Source organism: Mchenga conophoros, linkage group LG11 (assembly GCF_057382185.1).
Source record: "Mchenga conophoros isolate Kocher_MC1m ecotype Shallow Benthic linkage group LG11, M_conophoros_male_GT1.1, whole genome shotgun sequence".
Classification (NCBI taxonomy): Eukaryota; Metazoa; Chordata; class Actinopteri; order Cichliformes; family Cichlidae; genus Mchenga; species Mchenga conophoros.
Window position 1 is genome coordinate 31638272 of NC_140536.1, and position 18532 is coordinate 31656803.

Below are 18532 nucleotides of genomic sequence, written 5' to 3' on the forward strand. Positions count from 1 at the left end.
ACTTCTGGAGTGCTCTCAACTGTTGTTTTTATGGATGTGTGTGTGCCCACAGATAAATTTAAGTACTTGGCTTTCACCGTTATTGTGTAGTCTTTGACAGTTTCTTTTGGTAGAGCGTAGAAGGTATAGCAAGTCTCCTAAGCTCCATAAGCTGTTCAGAATTAATGCCTCATTGACCAACAGTAAAAACCATGCATAGGCTCATGTGTGCACAACACTTGATGAATCTCAAACAGGAATATATCCGAAGAGTGGCTTCTCCACCTCCACCATTGTCATATTTCTTAATTTTAAAGAAAATTTCACTCAAACATACTGGGTTTAGAGAAATAAGGCCTCAAAGTTGCTGTCGTTATTGCGTAATTCTAGCATACCTGCGAAAATTCATTTATGCTCAGTAAATCATTGTTTCACAGAATATAAACGTGACAACTTCATAGTTTTCTCCCTGGATGAAAGCACGCTGTAAAGTCTCTGTTACTTAGAGTTATTGAACCATTTGCAGTTTTTAGCACTTAATTAGAGAAGTTGATGCTGCCGCTGGAACCTAGTGATAAAATGTTGATGTGTTTTATTAGAATAAAGCTTTCTAGCAAGCCTTTGTATACTGTAATAATTTACCTCTCCAGACACTATGCTCTGTCATCCAGCTCCAGCTCTTGTTTTATGTCTTTAAAGTTATCTTATATCACATCATTGTGTTCAGGGTGGGAAAACACACAATGTTCTGACTTTTTGAAGCCATATCTTTTTATGAGTATATACTGTATATAACACTAGGTGCTCACAAATATCTGAGACATCTCTTTTTCCAAGCTACACGGAGCCTCATCCAGTATTCCTCTATGAAAGTGTGACCTGGATGTTTCTCACCATTTAGACATGTAACAGTATTGATTTACATGTAAACAGGATGTGGTGCTTGTTTGCTATGCTGCAACCTCACCTTAACTCATACATCAGTAGAGTAATGCTCTTTTCTCAGGCTTCAATGCACACTCAAAAAAAAGATACTGATATATATACCATATACTGATGATAACACAAAAATGAGTATTCGTGTTCAAAACTGATGCGTAACTGGCCCGAGAATCTCCTTTGTTCCTTTCTGTGGCAGCAATACTCTGAAAAGGTCATTGACTGAAAAGGACTATTTTAACCAATATTCATTTATGGCATGAAAAGATAGTTGTAGTAGTAGTACAGTAATGGTAAATGGCCTGTATTTATATAGCGCTTTACTAGTCCCTAAGGATCCCAAAGCGCTTTACATATCCAGTCATCCACCCATTCACACACACATTCACACACTGGTGATGGCAAGCTACATTGTAGCCACAGCCACCCTGGGGCACACTGACAGAGGCGAGGCTGCCGGACATTGGCGCCACCGGGCCCTCTGGCCAGTAGTCCTTAAACACCGAAATTAAAGACTTAAATCTGCATAAATCTTCAGGTTTTAGGCATCTTCAGGTATGTTTACTAAGTAAAAACACAGTTAATAATTATTCACAGTGTTGATCAAATAAATTAATAAAGAATAAAGTTAGAAACACTGATGGACCACAACAATTAGAGAACTCATAAATGTTGCCAGTAATCACTTCAGTTTTTACATTTACATGACATTTTACTGCCATTTCGTAACAAACCAAAACAATTGAAAACTCCTCAAAAAATTCAGATATTTATGAGGATTTTTAAATCTCTAGGCGGAGGCCCAGCTCCAGCTACGCAGTAAGGCTGCCGCACTGATGCATTATTCCAATAAACAGCGGATCCCATGTGACATCTATGTAGATATATCTATGCAATAGCATAAAATACAGGGCATAAATATGTTAACTAAATCATAGAACACTACAATAGCATTAACAGATACGCATGCTTCTCTAATCCTCATTTGTTTCTAACAAACAACGAAAGACAACAATGAAAAGAATAATACAAAGACTTACCGCGCAACAGGATGATGTTCTATTCAGCTCAAAACACTCTTTTATAAAATAAATATGTAAAAACTGGAGCCCTGCAGTGTGCAAGCCGTTTGGAGCTCTTTTTTTCATTTTTTTTGCTTGTTTTCAGCCCCCTTTTTCAGCTTGCGTATATTCTTAGTATCTAATGAAGTACACTAACTTCCCATTTCAAAACAGACACCTGAACACTTTCATTTCTTTCATGCTTTGGATGATAATGAAAGGTTTGACTTTCCCTGGTGCACATTTTTTCCTTTAAAAAGTCAAATTTATATCCCAGATTTTCACAAGACTGATTTATCTTCCCACACTCCACTTAGGCTGCAACTGTCCCAGATAAACTGCTAACCTGTAAATCACTCATTGCATGTTCATTTGCAGCCAAGCAGCTTCATCTAACTCAGAAACCACTCGTCCTGCTGTTTCTCGGTTATAGTAGATTGCTCTGCAGTTGTGATGCTTATCATCAATTTCATTTTAGAGCTTTTTTTAATGGCCCGGCCTTATTTTGCGCTCTAAGGTTGATTATATGCATTATTCACATTCTAATATTGTGGTGATATTACAAATCCTCCCTACTCCTCCTCTCTCCACCACGTGCACACATACCCACAAACACCGCACACGCACACTCTCTCGCCTTGGAGTGATGAAATATGTGCATACTGTTTACAGCTTCATAAATTGAGGATGCAGACTCAGACATAAAAGATTACATAAAGCAATTCCTTGTGGTTATTTTTCTCGGTTCATTTTCAGCACATGGAAATGAACTGCAGAATTCCTCCACTCACTGTGGCTCCGTGAACCTTTGCCTAGCTTGCCAAGCTGACGCACAAAACATTAGAAACAGGAAAGCAGAGCAAAGAGCTGCAAGCAGGGAAGCTGGTTTTCCCTGTTCATGTGCTGTGTAAAGAAGTGCAGTACTGTAGTCTTGTAACCAAAGGCCTCGGAGGCTCCCCGAAGCAGGAGGAAGACTTGACTAGCTGACCACAATCTATTATTAAGGAGCAGATGAAAGCTGTATGAAGATGGGCATCTGCAGGACTATTGGGGTGGACTCAATGGGTTGGCGGTAATGAGATTATAAAAGCCAGGAAGGAGGAATTGTTTCATTTTATATCATACAAATCACGAGTTATGTCAATTTGATATTGATTTTTAGTTGTTGGGGGAAAGGTGCAAGTTTTCCATCCTTTTAACATTCTTGAAAGAGAGTGACTCAACTGGCTCAGAGAAAGTTATTTTCAGTTTTCTCTTTACTGGGTTAAAAATCCATTTTCATGAATGCCAACTCAAACTATCAAAACGATCACAAACCATTACAATATGACCTCTACAAGATACTACAAGATATTTCTTAAATTTAACAAGTATGATGGACAAGAATTCAGCTCCAAATGTAAGCAATGGAGGAAGGTTTAATGGAAAAACACTAAAGCCTCCTGCAACAAATGGAGCACCTCAAGTCTGAATGCCAGATTTGTTAGTGCTATCTGAGCATAAAGGAGACTGCAGTATGCTAATCACGTTTGAGCAATTGCAATGAAATGGGATTTAGTAAGTTATGCGGTAAGATAGAAGGTGAAACATGTAAAAAGGTAGTTTTTCATTGGTTTGACTGCATGAGTACTTTGATATTGCTTGGAAAGACAGAGCACTTCTTTTGTTCGTTATGCACAGAGCTACTGTCAGAAAAAATAAACCACTACTGTAATTCTGTTGGCTCGCCCTGTATACAAATTCACTTTTTGTTTTGAATGCTTCCCTTGGGCACCTGCATGCTTAAAAAAGGCAGATTGTGGTTGCCAAAAACAATGACATCAATGGCAATTTTACAGCAGAGAAACTGTATGCATCCCACAGCATTCCTTGCGAACATCTGGCCAACACCTGCTGTCTTTTGCTGCATCTCTATATTGTATTAATCTGCGGAGAAAATTCTTCATATCGGGTTACAGTAAGTCAAGAGAAACTTTGCAAAGAAGTAAACAAAATTGCCCTGTTTTGAGACTTGCCAAGAAAAATATAAACTCACATTTTGCTCTTTTATAGCGGTGTTTAATGAAACTTGCCCCACTGAGGTAAAATATCTTTTTTTGGAATCAATCAGAGAAATGGTTGCACCCTTCCAGATTATTTCAGAGCACTGCCAATATTCCATTATAGAAAGGACAAGAGTTTGTTTTCGGACAGATTTTCTCTGTTAAATATTAATTTTGGCTCTTTTTACTACCAAGCCTAATGTCTCCAGGCAGGTGCATAGTTAATAAGGCATAGGTGCAGAGATGGCGCACTCCACAGCAACCTTTATGCCTCTCTTGTTGACATTACTGGATCAATAAGGTAATACAAAATACTGGAAATATAAGGGCAAGAAGTCACAATCCACCAGCCCGTGACCTTTTAAGAGAAATACAGGAATGGCACATTGGAAAACACCTCATGCTGCCACATAAACTGCAGCATAGGATTGCCAAGGATTTGCTGGACCTCTGCAGATAGAGCACAAAGTGAAAATCTAACAGAAAGAATTGGGATGAAGCAGAGCGGCAACAAAGTGTTGCATCACAATCCTCACGGCTTCTTAAAACACCCCCTTTACTAAAATGACTTGTTTGTCTGCCGGGGGGGTCCTGTCGGGGGCTCTGATGCCATTAATATTTGATAGAGCTCGATGGAGCTAACCTTTAAGGCATCCCACTGCTATACACTCCCAGGTGACCTTTTCTTTTTAGCTGGACTCCCCCTCCTTCAGTAGCTACTGTAACTTGTCCTGATGCTGGCTGAACAAGTAATGCATGAGAGAACTTTTTATTTGCTTTATTCAGTAAGAAGACTGTCGAACATTTTCAGCATAATGAAATGAAATTTTATTTCTAAGCTACAAAATAAATAATAATTGCCGAGCTGATTTTTTAAGTAGGTTTTAAATGGGTCTTTAAATGTTACTGGTAGGTATTGCCTTCTTACTTCATTCTGTTTTCACAGTAACCCTAATCTGACAGTCTTTCATCACATTTAAGCCAATGAAACCACATGCCTTTTGCAAAATAGCTGGAAATGAAAATAAATATAGTTTTACTTATAATATACTTTTATATTGCTTTTCAACACTTTCAACATTTAAAAATGTGATTACATATAAGCTTAATATTATTGAAGTCTGTTTTTATTTGCATTATCTGCAGCTCCTCTACTTGTATAACCCCAAAAGAGCGATAAGATCTTCTAGGCAGATGTTCTTACAACCAAGGTCTTGGCAGAAGCCCAGAGGGGATCATGCCTTTCCAACTGCAGCTCCTAGACTCTGGAATAACCTTCCTGTTGACATTAGTACTTCCGAGTCTAATCACGTCTTAAAAATCACTTTTTTACTTTGGCTTTTGAATCAAACTAGTTTGACTATCATCCGGCTTGCTTTTTATGTTTGTCACTTGTGTTGTTTGTTGGTCTGTCTTGTTTGTTAATGTTTTGTTTTTAACTACTTATTCTCCTTTTGGCTGATTGTAAAGCACTTTGGTCAACACTGTTGTTTTTAAAATGTGCTATAGAAATTTGTTTTTGATTTGATTTGAAATCACAATTTTTTTGAAGCTGAGGTGTAACTTTGCATAACAAATAAAAAGTATGGATAACTCAAAGTCTTATCAAATAGGTACTAGTGAAGCATAACAGCAAAAATTGATAATGGTTAAATGTGAAGGCTTAGTGTTGAAAGTTACTTTGAAGTGGTACTGTATGTTAGAAATGTTCAATACAATTTCCATTTTAACAAAATAGCACTCTTCGCTTCAACTGAGCTCCTGTTTGATTTCCCAACAGGCATTCAGCACCATTCCAACTCATGTGAGTGCAATTGCTTCAAGACAAATGGGTAAAAAAAATGAAACAAACACATGATCACAGCACTTACATGACTTGTTAGCATTTCTCAAAAGCCTTTCATTTCAAACTGATGCATTAAAGCTGGTATATATACAACATTTAAAAATAAATCTTTATATTGAGGAAAAAAACTTCTTCAATTTTAACTGCATACATCAATAATTAGATAACATACACCTCTTTTAAGTCCAGCTGCATCATAACATTGCAGCCAGATCTGCAATGAAAAACTTAGACATGTGCTGTTATTAAGGGAGATCATCAAGGCTGTTAACACATGTCATCTTGAACAGTATGTGTACATACAAATGGTAAGTTGAATACTAAAACTTATAATTTGATTTATTTCCAAAAGCAAATTAACTTGCAAAACTAGCCACGGGGCCGAAAAACTAAATGCTGAACATATTTGAATGTCCTAATTCTTTCAAAATATATATATTTCTTATTTTACATTATTTTAACACAAAAAGGTGTTCCATCTATGATTCGTTTTTAATGCACAAAATGCACAAATAATTGCCTCATTTTTTTTCTTGCAGAATATATGATTATTCTGTTACTGTGCCTATGGCTAAGTGAGACTATTTAAATGGGCCACACTGGGTTTTTTTTAATATTATGTAGAAGGATGAAAATGGATGGTGGGCATTCAGCTCAATTCAAAAACAGATAGCATGACACACACAACCACTTGGGTGTATTAACTGATGTCAACTAATTCTGACAAAACAAATTAAACCAGTTTAATAAATATAGTGAAATTTGAGTAGAGATGTTGTCATTGAACTGTCTTATCATTGAAGTAGCTGCCTAATAAAATGCAAATATAAAATGTAGGAGGGAATTGTAGAAACCACCGTGCAATTCAAAATCCCTATAATTATTTTACGTGTCCAGATTATATAAAATAAATCTTATGGATAAGAAAACTGGAATTTGGCGTTGGTGACCTCAGTTTGCTTTGTCTTTAATAGAAAACATATCTTATCAAATTGAGATTTTTTTGTTTTAGATTTATTAGAAAGTTACAGTAACTGTGACTTTCTATTTGAAATAATTTTGTAGTAGCCGGATAATAAGGCGGAGACAAGAATGTAATATGTGGAAATAGCATGCCTCTTTATTACCAAAGTAATATTCAAGTAACGTCTAATTTTCTTCTATTAATAGTAGTTATAGATGAGCAAAACTACATTAAAAGTTATGTAACTGGGTAATAACAGGCCAGAAATCGCATGGAAACTAAGTGGAGACCTATGAGGAAAAACCAATTAGTAATCATATAGTAATATTTTGGTAACAAGATAATAACCTGCTAGCAATAAAATGCCATATCTGCGTATTTCTTACACACTGATTTGTGGTAGTAACTTCATAATAATAAAGTAATTGTTTGATACTTTAACATTAGGATTTTATTGCCGTTATGTAATGCTGAAATGAATCCTGCCTTATGTTTCCAGCATTCTTATTTGTTTGTAGGTAGCAATGTAAATATTATGTTGTGCTTTATTACCTGGAAACACCTGTGGTTGTTACAAATAACTAGGATTTATTATTAGGAGTGTGATGATTACTTGGAAATGTGTGGTATCAGCCCCGAATTCTGGTTATTACAGAGAAACCAACACGCTTGTTTTCAGGTAAAACTTCAATGTATGATAACACATGTAATTTACTACATGGAAGATTACACTACCTAATGTAAAAAAAAAAGCCCAGGTATCTAATCACAGACAATTCCATTGTGTATCTGAAGAAAAAAACATGTTCTAGTTTAGTCTGAGACAGTTTTGAAACTGTCTTCCTACATGAGTCTTCCCAAACAGGTCAATGGATGTTGTCCTTACGCTGTGTTGGATTCAGAGGACGAATAGGTTTAAAATAGCTCTAGGAGCTCCTGGATAATGATTTTATTTCATTCCTAGTGCAGTGTCCAGCAATACCCTGGCAGATTGTTCTGGGAGCAGATGTGTTTGTGCCATTGATCTTGGCCATCTGATAAGGAAACCCAGCGACAGGCTGTTAACCTCAAACAGTGGGAGCATTAATCCATTTCAAAACATCCCGCTGCTTTTCGCTTTGCTCTGCTCGATTTCTCCTGTGCAGGCGTTCCACGGAAGAATGGGACTAAACTACTCCCACCTGCCCCATAACTCTTTTTTATTTTTCCTAGAATGCGAGCTGTCATTAGTTTTATAGAACACAATCAAAACTCCTGATGAACTTTTAAGAAATGCATGGTTATCGGTCAAAGGGAATGGGGTTCCGGGAAATCTTGTTATAAGCTGCAAGCTTTTCTCTGACTGCAGCTTTATACTGGTAGAAGATTTAATACAGAGAATTATATAGCCCTACAGCGGTTTAGAGGGGTTTTGAGTTAACAGGTCATCCTGTTTCAAATGTTTACCACTGTAATGAGAGACGGTAACTCTGAAAACCATTTTGCTCAGGGTGTGCCTGAAGAAATATACAGGATTGGGCACTAATAGATTTGTTATAGGGGGTTGCATTGAGGGAATTTTATCATTAATTGATGTGTTTTAAAAAGAGCTGAAGGTTAATGGAAAGTGCCTGAAGGCAAAACATCAGATCACTTAACATCAAGGGATGTTACTAATGAATTTTGTGACTGATAGCTGCTTTGAGATTATTGTATGTCATTATAGGTGTGTGCCACTTTCTAGCACATGGAATCTGATGTAACCGTTTCTAATTAAACTAAAGTCAGAGGAAAGTCAACGAGATGACAGTCCAGATGAGGACTCTATGACTAGACAGCTGATTGAAAGCATCAGCAGAGACAATATCAAAATGATGCTGATGTCCAGAAGATTGAAGTCAGCCAGCCTTCCCTGTATAAACTCTGGGTTATTTATAACATTTGAAAATGAATCATCCAGTCGAATGAGTCTGTCTTTGTGTTGTCATTTTCAGCATCTAGAAGAAAGTGTCAGCTGTTCAGCAAATCTTGGATAATGGTCTAATTCCATTCATCTATGTTATTGTTGATTCTTTACTTTACAATATAAAGCACCATGAGGCGACTGCTGTTGTGATTTGGCGGTGTGTAAATAAAATTGCACTGAATTGAACTTAATACATTCAAAATTAAGGAAATATGGTTTGATGTACTGAACACAACATAAGTAATATTTTAACAAATCAGTGAAACTTGACCGTCTGGAAATAACGACCAATGTCTATTAATCTGTACACAGAAATACACATGTGAATGTAAAATGACCATTTTTTCTTTTACGTGTGCTCTGGGTAATTTGTTCTATTCCTGCATGCAAATATTTAACCTGTTCTCATAGCAAAATGTGACAATCATAAAAATTTTTTGGTTGTGTGAATGTCACATGACAAATCTGCAGCATCATGCAATTGCTGCAGATTTTTCAGCTGCAAATCCGTAGCATCAATTTCCTGTTCCACCACATCCCAAAAGCTCTTGGTAACTCTGGAGAATGTTTGAGTACACTGAACTCATGTTCAAGAAGCCAGTGTGATATATTTTGAACTTTTGGACGTGTTATTGTGCTGAAAGAAGTCATTAGAAAATGGGTACACTGTGGTCGCAAAGGAAAGGACATGGTCAGCAACAATACTCGGGTAGGCCGTGGAGTTTAAATGGTGCTCAGGTGGGACTAAGTGGCCCAAAGTGTGCCAAGAAACACCATTACATCACCATCACTAAACAGCCTGAACCGCTAGCACAATCGATGATTGCAAATGCTCACTACCATCTTAACGTTGTGGCAGAGCTGTTTGTAAACCTTTTATTTTAATCCGAACTTTTCTAAACATAACAGTTACCAAAGTTAACTGTTATGAAACTGATAGATTTGTCTTCTTAAACTGTATTCCTATGAAAAGCTGTGATGACTCAAGTTCAAGTTCAATTTGGTGTAAACAGACATGCATCAATACATATGAGTCCTGACTGATGAAAGTATTTGATAGGGGACACAAAATTAATGATGGAAACTGTTTACGTGACCAAAAGTTATTAGATTGGAGGCATTGACTATTTATTGAAGCTAGTTGAAAAACACATGTTCACTATTTTGAAATCAGGACACCTCCACTCCAATTTTGCTAAACTGGCAATACGTCTAAAAGCATGGATGATCAGTCTACTTCTCTTGTCCAAACTAAGGAAGAGCAACAACAGACTGTCATGGCTTTTCATCCGGTCCTACAGGAACACTTCATATTAGAATGAATCCTAATAGCATTGGTGATCTCCTTGCCAATAAAATGTCAGTTCGTGTAAATTTAGAATTCATAATCTGATTATCTTTTCATTGTGAGCATAGTAACATGCTGACATTTCGATTCGTTACACTGCACTGCATGCACTGATAGCACTGATGTTGCTAAGCAAAATCTCAGCACTCTTGCCGTCACTGTGCTCTTGGCTTTGTTTCCATTAATATATTCACAATAGTTCAGAAGGAGACTACTTAGTCTCTATGATAATAATAGTATAGTTAAGTGCTTCTCTTTTATCTCTTTGACATTGAGTTACTTTAGAGAGTTTAGGAACAGCTGAAAAATAAAGAACTGCTTTGTCAGATATGTCTGTCATATCTAGTGTTTGGTGTTTACTTGTTGTTGGTCTGACAGCCATGCGGTAATTAACTTACACTGCATATATACATTCTGACTTATATTGTTGGTTCAACTGGCTTCTCTGGGTTTAAGTGAGCCCACATTTTAAGGTTTACCTGTAAACATTTACAGACTCATAAGGCTGGCGAAGCACTCCTTACATCCTTGAGGTTTGGCAGGATATCAAACATATTTCAGAACATATGCTTAACATTTGCTGCTGTAGTTGAAGCTGGGCATTAAAGCTGTTGTCTGTGGAGAAAGTACTGAGAGGTAGGTCTTCAGAAAATGGCTTTTGTATATGAATGAAGTCTCGTTTACCTTCCACTGACACTTGTTTTCTCCATGCCTTGGCCATAACGACCTGTATGTGTGAGCATAATGCAGTTTGACCCGTCGCTAATGATGTCCTGACACTTGGTTAGCAGAGCTTTACATTTGAATAGCTGGCATCTAATTGGAAGTGACAGGACAGCACCTGTATCTTACTCACCACAGTATTTACCAGGAAACTGTAAGGTGGTGACTGTAGGAAAAGAGAACTTGAAATAATCTGCTGGACACCTTTTCAATAGTTGTTTTGCACACATATTGTTGCACCCGTCACTGAGGTGATTTATGGAATCCCTTAGGTGGAGCAATAAAGGAATAGTTTAAATTATCATGCTGTTTTATTCCTGTTGATATTAATGAACCTCAGAAGTTCAGAATATAGCAGCTAAAAGTCTCTCATCTATCTCTGTCCTACTGTAATTTGTTACATATATAGAGATAATCATTGCAGAGTGTACCCCAAAATTGCATATAATGTATTATTTATGACTGAAGGTTTGGTTAAGATAGTCATGAAAAATAAAAATACTGTACATTAATACTGCAAATAATGTACTCCATATTGCACTGGTCCGTTTTGTTGCTCCATTAACATTATGTTAAAGTTTGTTAAGTTTCTCTTTGGTGAGTGGCTGCTTATTCTATGATTTTAGGTTTAGCAGTCCCTGTTTTATATCTGTGGAATGTTTTTTGACCTATGAGTCGTTCAAGCATAAAAAGGCACCTAACTCAAGAGATGGATCACTTTAGCAATTAACCAATTTTAAATTGTATCTTAAAGCACTTTGCTACCAGCAGCTTGTCACAAAACCACACCATTTGTAACATTTCTTTAGAAGACTCTATACAAAATGTCAAAGCTAACGCAGTTTTTAAAGGCATAACATAGTATTTCTAGACCAACAAGGTGATTCCCAATGAGCTATTACCTGAGAAATTGGCATATCTTGGCATAGTGAGCATGCCAAAATTGGACAAGTGGAAGACAAAAGAACCAATGTCAGACCTAAAAACTATCTACAGCAGATGAATGGTAGCTGAACTGTCATGTCTTTCAGAAATAGGAAAAAAATCCATCAAAGACCTGACACAGGAAGTGTGAGACACATCTGGCCCTTCAGTTTATCCATCTACTGTTCACTGAAGCCTTATCAGGTGGAAAGATGGCTGTCAAGAGGTCATTCTTAAAGAATCAAAACAGAGAGAAAAGGCTGATGTATGCCAAATTACACAAAAAATGGATTTAAAATAAGTGACAAGAAGTCTTATGGAGTGACGAAACTAAATTTGACATTTTTGGTTCAAATTATGGTCAGTGTGCACGGAGGAGGTCAGGAGAAAGGTCTGTAAGACACAGTGGAGACTGTCATGATTTGGGGCTATCTTTCAGCTCCACAGAAAAGTACCAGATTTTGATCTATCATGCAATGCCATCTGGAAAGCATCTAATTGGCTATGGCTTCATTTTTCAGCATGACAATGATCTCATATGCACTGCCATGGCAGTAAAATCATAACCTGGGCAGAAAAACACACTGAAGCACTATCAGTCATGGACTGACCTCTCCAGAGCACAGACCACAGCATTATTGAACCAGTGTGGGATCATCTCGACAGAGAACAGAACAAAATGAAGCAAGCAGCAAGCAAAGAAAAGCTTCCCATGTTTTTTTAAGAAATCCAGAGAACTATTCCTTAAGATTACTTAAAGAAATTACTAGAGAACTTGACTTTGAGAGTTCATAATGTGTTGATGAATAATGGTAGTTGTGCCAAATATTGACTTTCAAGCTTGTTAGAATTTTCTAGCAAATTTAAAGAAATGTGGGTTGGATGGGTCTTGAGACTGCACAGTACTGTATAAAATATACCCCACATCCAGGCTTATTCTGGCTTCTGATGTTTATGAAAGTGAGAACTATGTTTATTATTTTCATGTCTTGTGATAAGAAAAAACATCGTTGCACCAAATAGTGATTTTCGTTCTTGTTAAAAGTATAAAAATATCAGTTTTTGCCTAATGTTTTTAATAAGTCTTTCCACCCATTTCCCGTCTTCCTAGCAGGGGTGGCTCAAGACATTTGCACAGTACTTGACGTTACACATGGCACAAACCTGTGTCTATGGGTATGCAGTTTGATGACACCTCAGTCCCAACAAGACTTTTGGATCAATGTAGGTGTTTCAGACCTGTAATATCAAGCACATTTATAAGTTATGTATGCAAGAGTAAGATTGCTTTGTGATGTTCAACCCAAACAGCAGGCATCAAATCCAATCAGTGCTGTTTTTTACGTCTACTTATCATCTTAATAAATGTCTTCTAAATGTAAAATATTTGCTTGTTGAATTCCTGCACTGTTGATTTACCTTTAGTCAGGTTTGAAAGAACAGGGAAGATGGCGAATATGAGTTTGGAGAATAGATTGTTCATAATCAGCAACATCAGAACAGCTGCTGAAGGCTGTCTCACCACATGTGTCCATCAGTGCAGGCGACAGCACTTTTAAACTTTTCCATTTCTGAAATCCTGTGTCTCTGTCTCAGTGAGCCCTGTAAAATGAACTCTATTTTTTCTTTTTATCACCCCAGCACAGGCATCTCAAGGAGTTAAGAATGAAAAGAAAAGACTTCATATTTTTTCTTATCCTCATTAGGTGCTAGCAAAGAACTCCTTCTTGCGGCCATACCCGCCTGCCTTTGTCTCTTAAATCTGTCTCTAGGCCAGGCAGCGGGAGTCATGATAGAGCTCAATGCCATACAGGGTATGATCTTCTCTGGCGATACTGATGCACTGAAACAGTACTTTAGCAAAAAAGAGGAGAAATGAATGTGCTCACAAATCCTGCAGCTTGGTATTCATAGTCAGAGCCAACTTAATTTCAGCACAAATGGCTACTAATCAAGGCATCATTTCCCATTTTAAAGCCCATTTCAGTTTCTTACATGCCTATAAATTCTGCAGGGTTAGTTATTCTTTTCTCATTTCAAAATGTCAGTATTTAGTCTAGCCATTATGTACTCATAGCCATCTGGATACAGAAGAGTTTGGCAACATAAAAAAGGTGAAATATTGAGGCGTTTATCATGTTTAAGTTGCATTATGTAGGACACGGAATTGAGTTTCTGCTACCCAGTCAGCCTAATAATTGTGATGTGTGACACTTTTTCTTGTGGATTTGTACTCTACTATAAGATAAGTATGGTTTTCCATTCTGATTCTTTGTATTTAAGTGCTATTATTTTTTAGTTACTTAAAAAAATGTCCTAGAAGGTCAATTCCAATTTTTTTAGTTAAAATGGGTAGCAAGGTTGACCTGCCACAGCTTTAGATGTGTCCACTCAAACTGTATTCCTATGCAAATGTGGTTGTTGTTTGCAATTTAAAAAGGAAAGGGTCGATGAAGATGAGATGAAGATGTGTAGATTGCTTTATCTGCTGAAGAGGAAATATGTTGTATAAGTTGTATTTGTATATAGCATTTGTATTCTATTTTTATCCTATTGTATATAGTATTTTATTTTATTCTGTACAGTTGTGTACAGTATCTTATTCTTATTGTATTCCAGTGTTCTCTAATTTTTGCTATATAACTTTGCACTGTCCACTTTCTGCTGTGACAAAAAAAATTCCCACATGTGGGACTAATAAAGGTTATCTTATCTTATCTTATCTTATCTTATGTGTTTAGATCCCATCAAAAACAGATAATAGATGTTAAAATAAAGTTATCCACTAATGTGGTGGAGACCAAAAAAGAGCCAAAAGATACAAAGTCACAAAGTTTCCAAACACGTTAATAAAAACTTCTTCTTTAGCTTCTTTTAAGTTTTTTAAAACTCTCTGGCAGCAAATTCTAGCTTTAGGCTTCAGGCAATGAAATGATTTTAGTAACCTTTGTAATGATTTCAGTTTAAAAATGTAAACTATTTAAGATGACATTAGTGTCTTGAACGATATTTTAAGTTCACATTGCCACTGTGGCACATTCTGATACTAAGCAGAAAATTGGTTTCCCAAATTCTTCCTTGCCTGTTTAACTATGACAGTTTTGGTTATAAGGGTTTCTAGTTACACTTAAAATAACCCAGATAAAAGACTGACTGATGATCAAAAGTGAAACGTCAAGATGAAAACACACAGCAGATTATGCTTTATTTTACTTTGTTTCTTCTCTTATTATGTGACCGTTGGGCTTGTCAAATAAATCGTTCATAGGTTTTATTGATTGGCAGCACAGCGTCCAGTTGAGATACGACTGATAGTGGATGTAGAACACAACAGATACAAGCTTTTTGACTGGAGATTCCATTTGCTATGTTGAGTGCTTTTGTCAATATTGTAGATTAATGCATGGAGATAACCACCGTGTGACTGTCTGTTGTGTTTTTGTGGATTTTTTTGTTCATTATTGTCAGTGGTTTGGATGGTACCTATCCATCAGTTCAAAGAGCAGAATAACCAAGAGTGACATTCAATTACAGTATGCAAATTTGTGTTCTTTATTTATTTATCTGGCCTCACCATTAATTTACTTAATTAACAATTTTGGACGTGAGCTGTCATGAGCAGATTGCAATATTCTTTCCAATAACAGGCCATAATGAAATATATTATTAGCAATAAAGTTAATGAAACAACTGAAGTGAGACTCCTCATCACCACTGGATGGATGGCAAATTAAGGATAATAAAGGGAACAAACAAAGAAGGCAGACTTGAGAAAATGGGTCCTGAAACTTATTAAGGTTCTTGGAAGAAAATCTATGGGCTGTACAACAGTATAACAGTACTGTACATTGTCAAACTGCCACTGGAATTTCTTAAGAGAACCTTTTTGCCTTGCTGTTAGCGCAAATTACACCTTGTTATCAATTAAATTGTAATTAGAGTGCTAATGGAAAGAGTTGTATATTTTGACAGGCTCAACTGAACTTACTTTGCTTACAGGTAATTAAAAAAAATTCAGGCAGGGTGTGCAGTCTGGAATTCTCTCAGAAATCATGGTTTGATTGTTTTTGTGATGTGCACAGTGAGTTTCATCTCATTTAAGAGAAGTTCTTCCCCAAAAAATAGTTGAATCATGACATTAAATATCAAAGATCCGTCTTCATCGTTAATTTCTAATTTTCTGGATGACTTTAGCAGTTGGTCAGAAATTTGTCCGAGTTTACCATTAAAATATTGCAAAAACCTTAAATTTCATGCATGCAAGTTGTTTAAAAGTATATTCATATCTTCAAAAATTAATCTTTAGTGCAGTCCCAACTATATGGATTTTCAACTATATGAAATCAGGTTGACTGAGTTTTTGATCTATGGAAACAGCCTTGGTAGCAACAGTGTTTTCCCCACTGCAAGTTCATATTGTGTAACACCAATTAAAGGGAAAGACAGCAAGTAACAGTGGATCTTCTGACTTCTGAGACCAAGCTGGGAATTCAGGAAGAAGGAACTGTTTTTGATGTTGGCTTCAAACTGACTGAAGTTCAGTCAAAGGCTTTGAGCAAGTACCATTTTAACTGTCCAGGTATATCCCTGAAGCAAAGACGCTGACCACATGAAAAACAAAAGAAAAAGAAATATCTGATTCAAAGCACTTAAGTCCATAGAAGATATCTTAGAACAAATATTTAGGAAGGGCACAGAACAAAACTTTAAGAAGAACTGTATCATTAGAAGGCACTTTATCCATAATTTGATGTCTAGTAGGGTGCAGTGCACACTCTAAATGCTAAAGTGCTAATGTTAACAACTTTTTTTCTGTATGATTGTGTTTGAATGACATGTTCCTAATGGATAGTTTTTTTACTCCGTCACTCGTGTGATTAGCTAAAACGGACTTTCTTTGGTATGATGAGTATCGCTGTACTTGAGTGAAAATACAAAATATTTTCTATTGTGCAAATCTTACTTGGTTGATTATACTGTGGCTTACTTTTACTTTTTGGAGCCTCAAATTGCAGAATCAATGCAAATTGAGATTCTCCTGTGAGGAAGTTTTAATTGTATTCTTGGTAAATGATAAGTCATTCATCAGACACATATTTGCTTGACATAATACCCATGCCTGAATAAGATTTGGAAAGCTCATTTTATAAAAGGAAATCACTGTAATTGCTTGCTAATCCTGTAATATTTATGCCCTGAAAGTTGGCTGCATATAGTACTGTTCTATTTTATGAACTGACCATGACAAACCCGACTGATTTAGTATTCTTTTTCAATATTTGGATGGACAAAATACAATTTGTAATAACTTCCTTTCCACCCCATCACCTTGTCCCAAGGCTGGAGAAAAGTATGAAAGATGAAAGCACTGATCTCCAGGTCTTGGCGGCTGTGTGACATCAACCAGAAGCAGCTCCATTAAAGAATGAAAAGGCAGGTCTCTTTTGTTGCTTCCACATCCATTTGTTATTAAGGAATCCCATTAAACTGTGGAAGAAGGTGACTTTTCCTTTCAGTGTGATGACACATGGAAAGAGACCCCTGTCAGGTCGGAGATGGGAGCCGCTGATGAGGCTGGTGAGGTGGTTTTGGCCCAAGAGGAAAGAGTTATTGATTGACCGAGCCAGCGCTGCGTCTCCTGCACTCTGTCAATCACGTGTGGACCCTTTTCTTTGTTTCTCTTTTTTGCTCTGGCCACAGGTGATCACCCATTTCCCGAATGCTCTTTGTCGAGTGTGTGCCCTCATTTAACTTCATTACTGTTGGGCTGACAGTCAGGCAGCAAGGGGAATAAACTGCATCCTTCGACCCTGCATGTTCGCCATGTCCTGCAGACACCTTTCCTGCTGCCATCCATCCTCAACTCCCCCTACCTTCTCTTTCCGTTCTTTCTTCTTCTCTTCTCTGTGGTTGTTCTGTCACCATCTTTGCCTTCCGTCATGCCCTCCCCGTCGCGCCCACAAATGCAGCTCAGCAGCATTGATAACAGTCTGACAGACCACAGTGGAGCACTGCCGTCAGTTCCTTAGTCCCTTCCCTTCTCCCCCCTAACTCGATGGCTTGCCTTTGTTGTCAAGGTCACCCTGCTGCCCATCTGCAAATAGAGAGAGAATGGCAGGTTGTGAATGGGAGGCTTTCACCTGTCACTACTTGTTTCCTTACTGAGGTTTCTTACTCTGAAAGAGAAAATGGCTGTAGGGCCAGGCTGTCAGAATCATGGGAGACATGATAAGTGAGTGATGCAACCCTGTTACCTTAAAAGTTTTGACTAAAATAAACATGAAAAACAAACAAACACTGAATTAAAAATCATATAAAGACAATATATCAGTGTTAAATCTAATATTTTTTTTCAAAAGCTATATGATCAGTTTGAGTGGCTGTATCCGGTCTTTAAGAGTGGAGTCTAGGCCCAGACACGGCTAGTGACGTCAGACGTAACGACCGGATAGTGCAATGATTTACATATTAGACCAGCAGGGGAAAGATCTCAGGAGGAAACACAAATCCTTCAAATCCCTTTGGGATGACATTAGGGAGGGCATCCAGCATAAAAAAATATGTGACACTACTTGCGGGGGTGATCCCATTTTAATAGTGTAGCAGCTGAAAGTAGTCTTAAATTCTCAATTTTATTTCAACAACACATTTGAAATGAGACGAGAACAACAGGAGATTAGACATGTGTGTATATGTGTGTATGTATTTTGAAATATGGAAATTTTAGAAGATTTTGAATTTTAGCATCTAAAAGTATATAA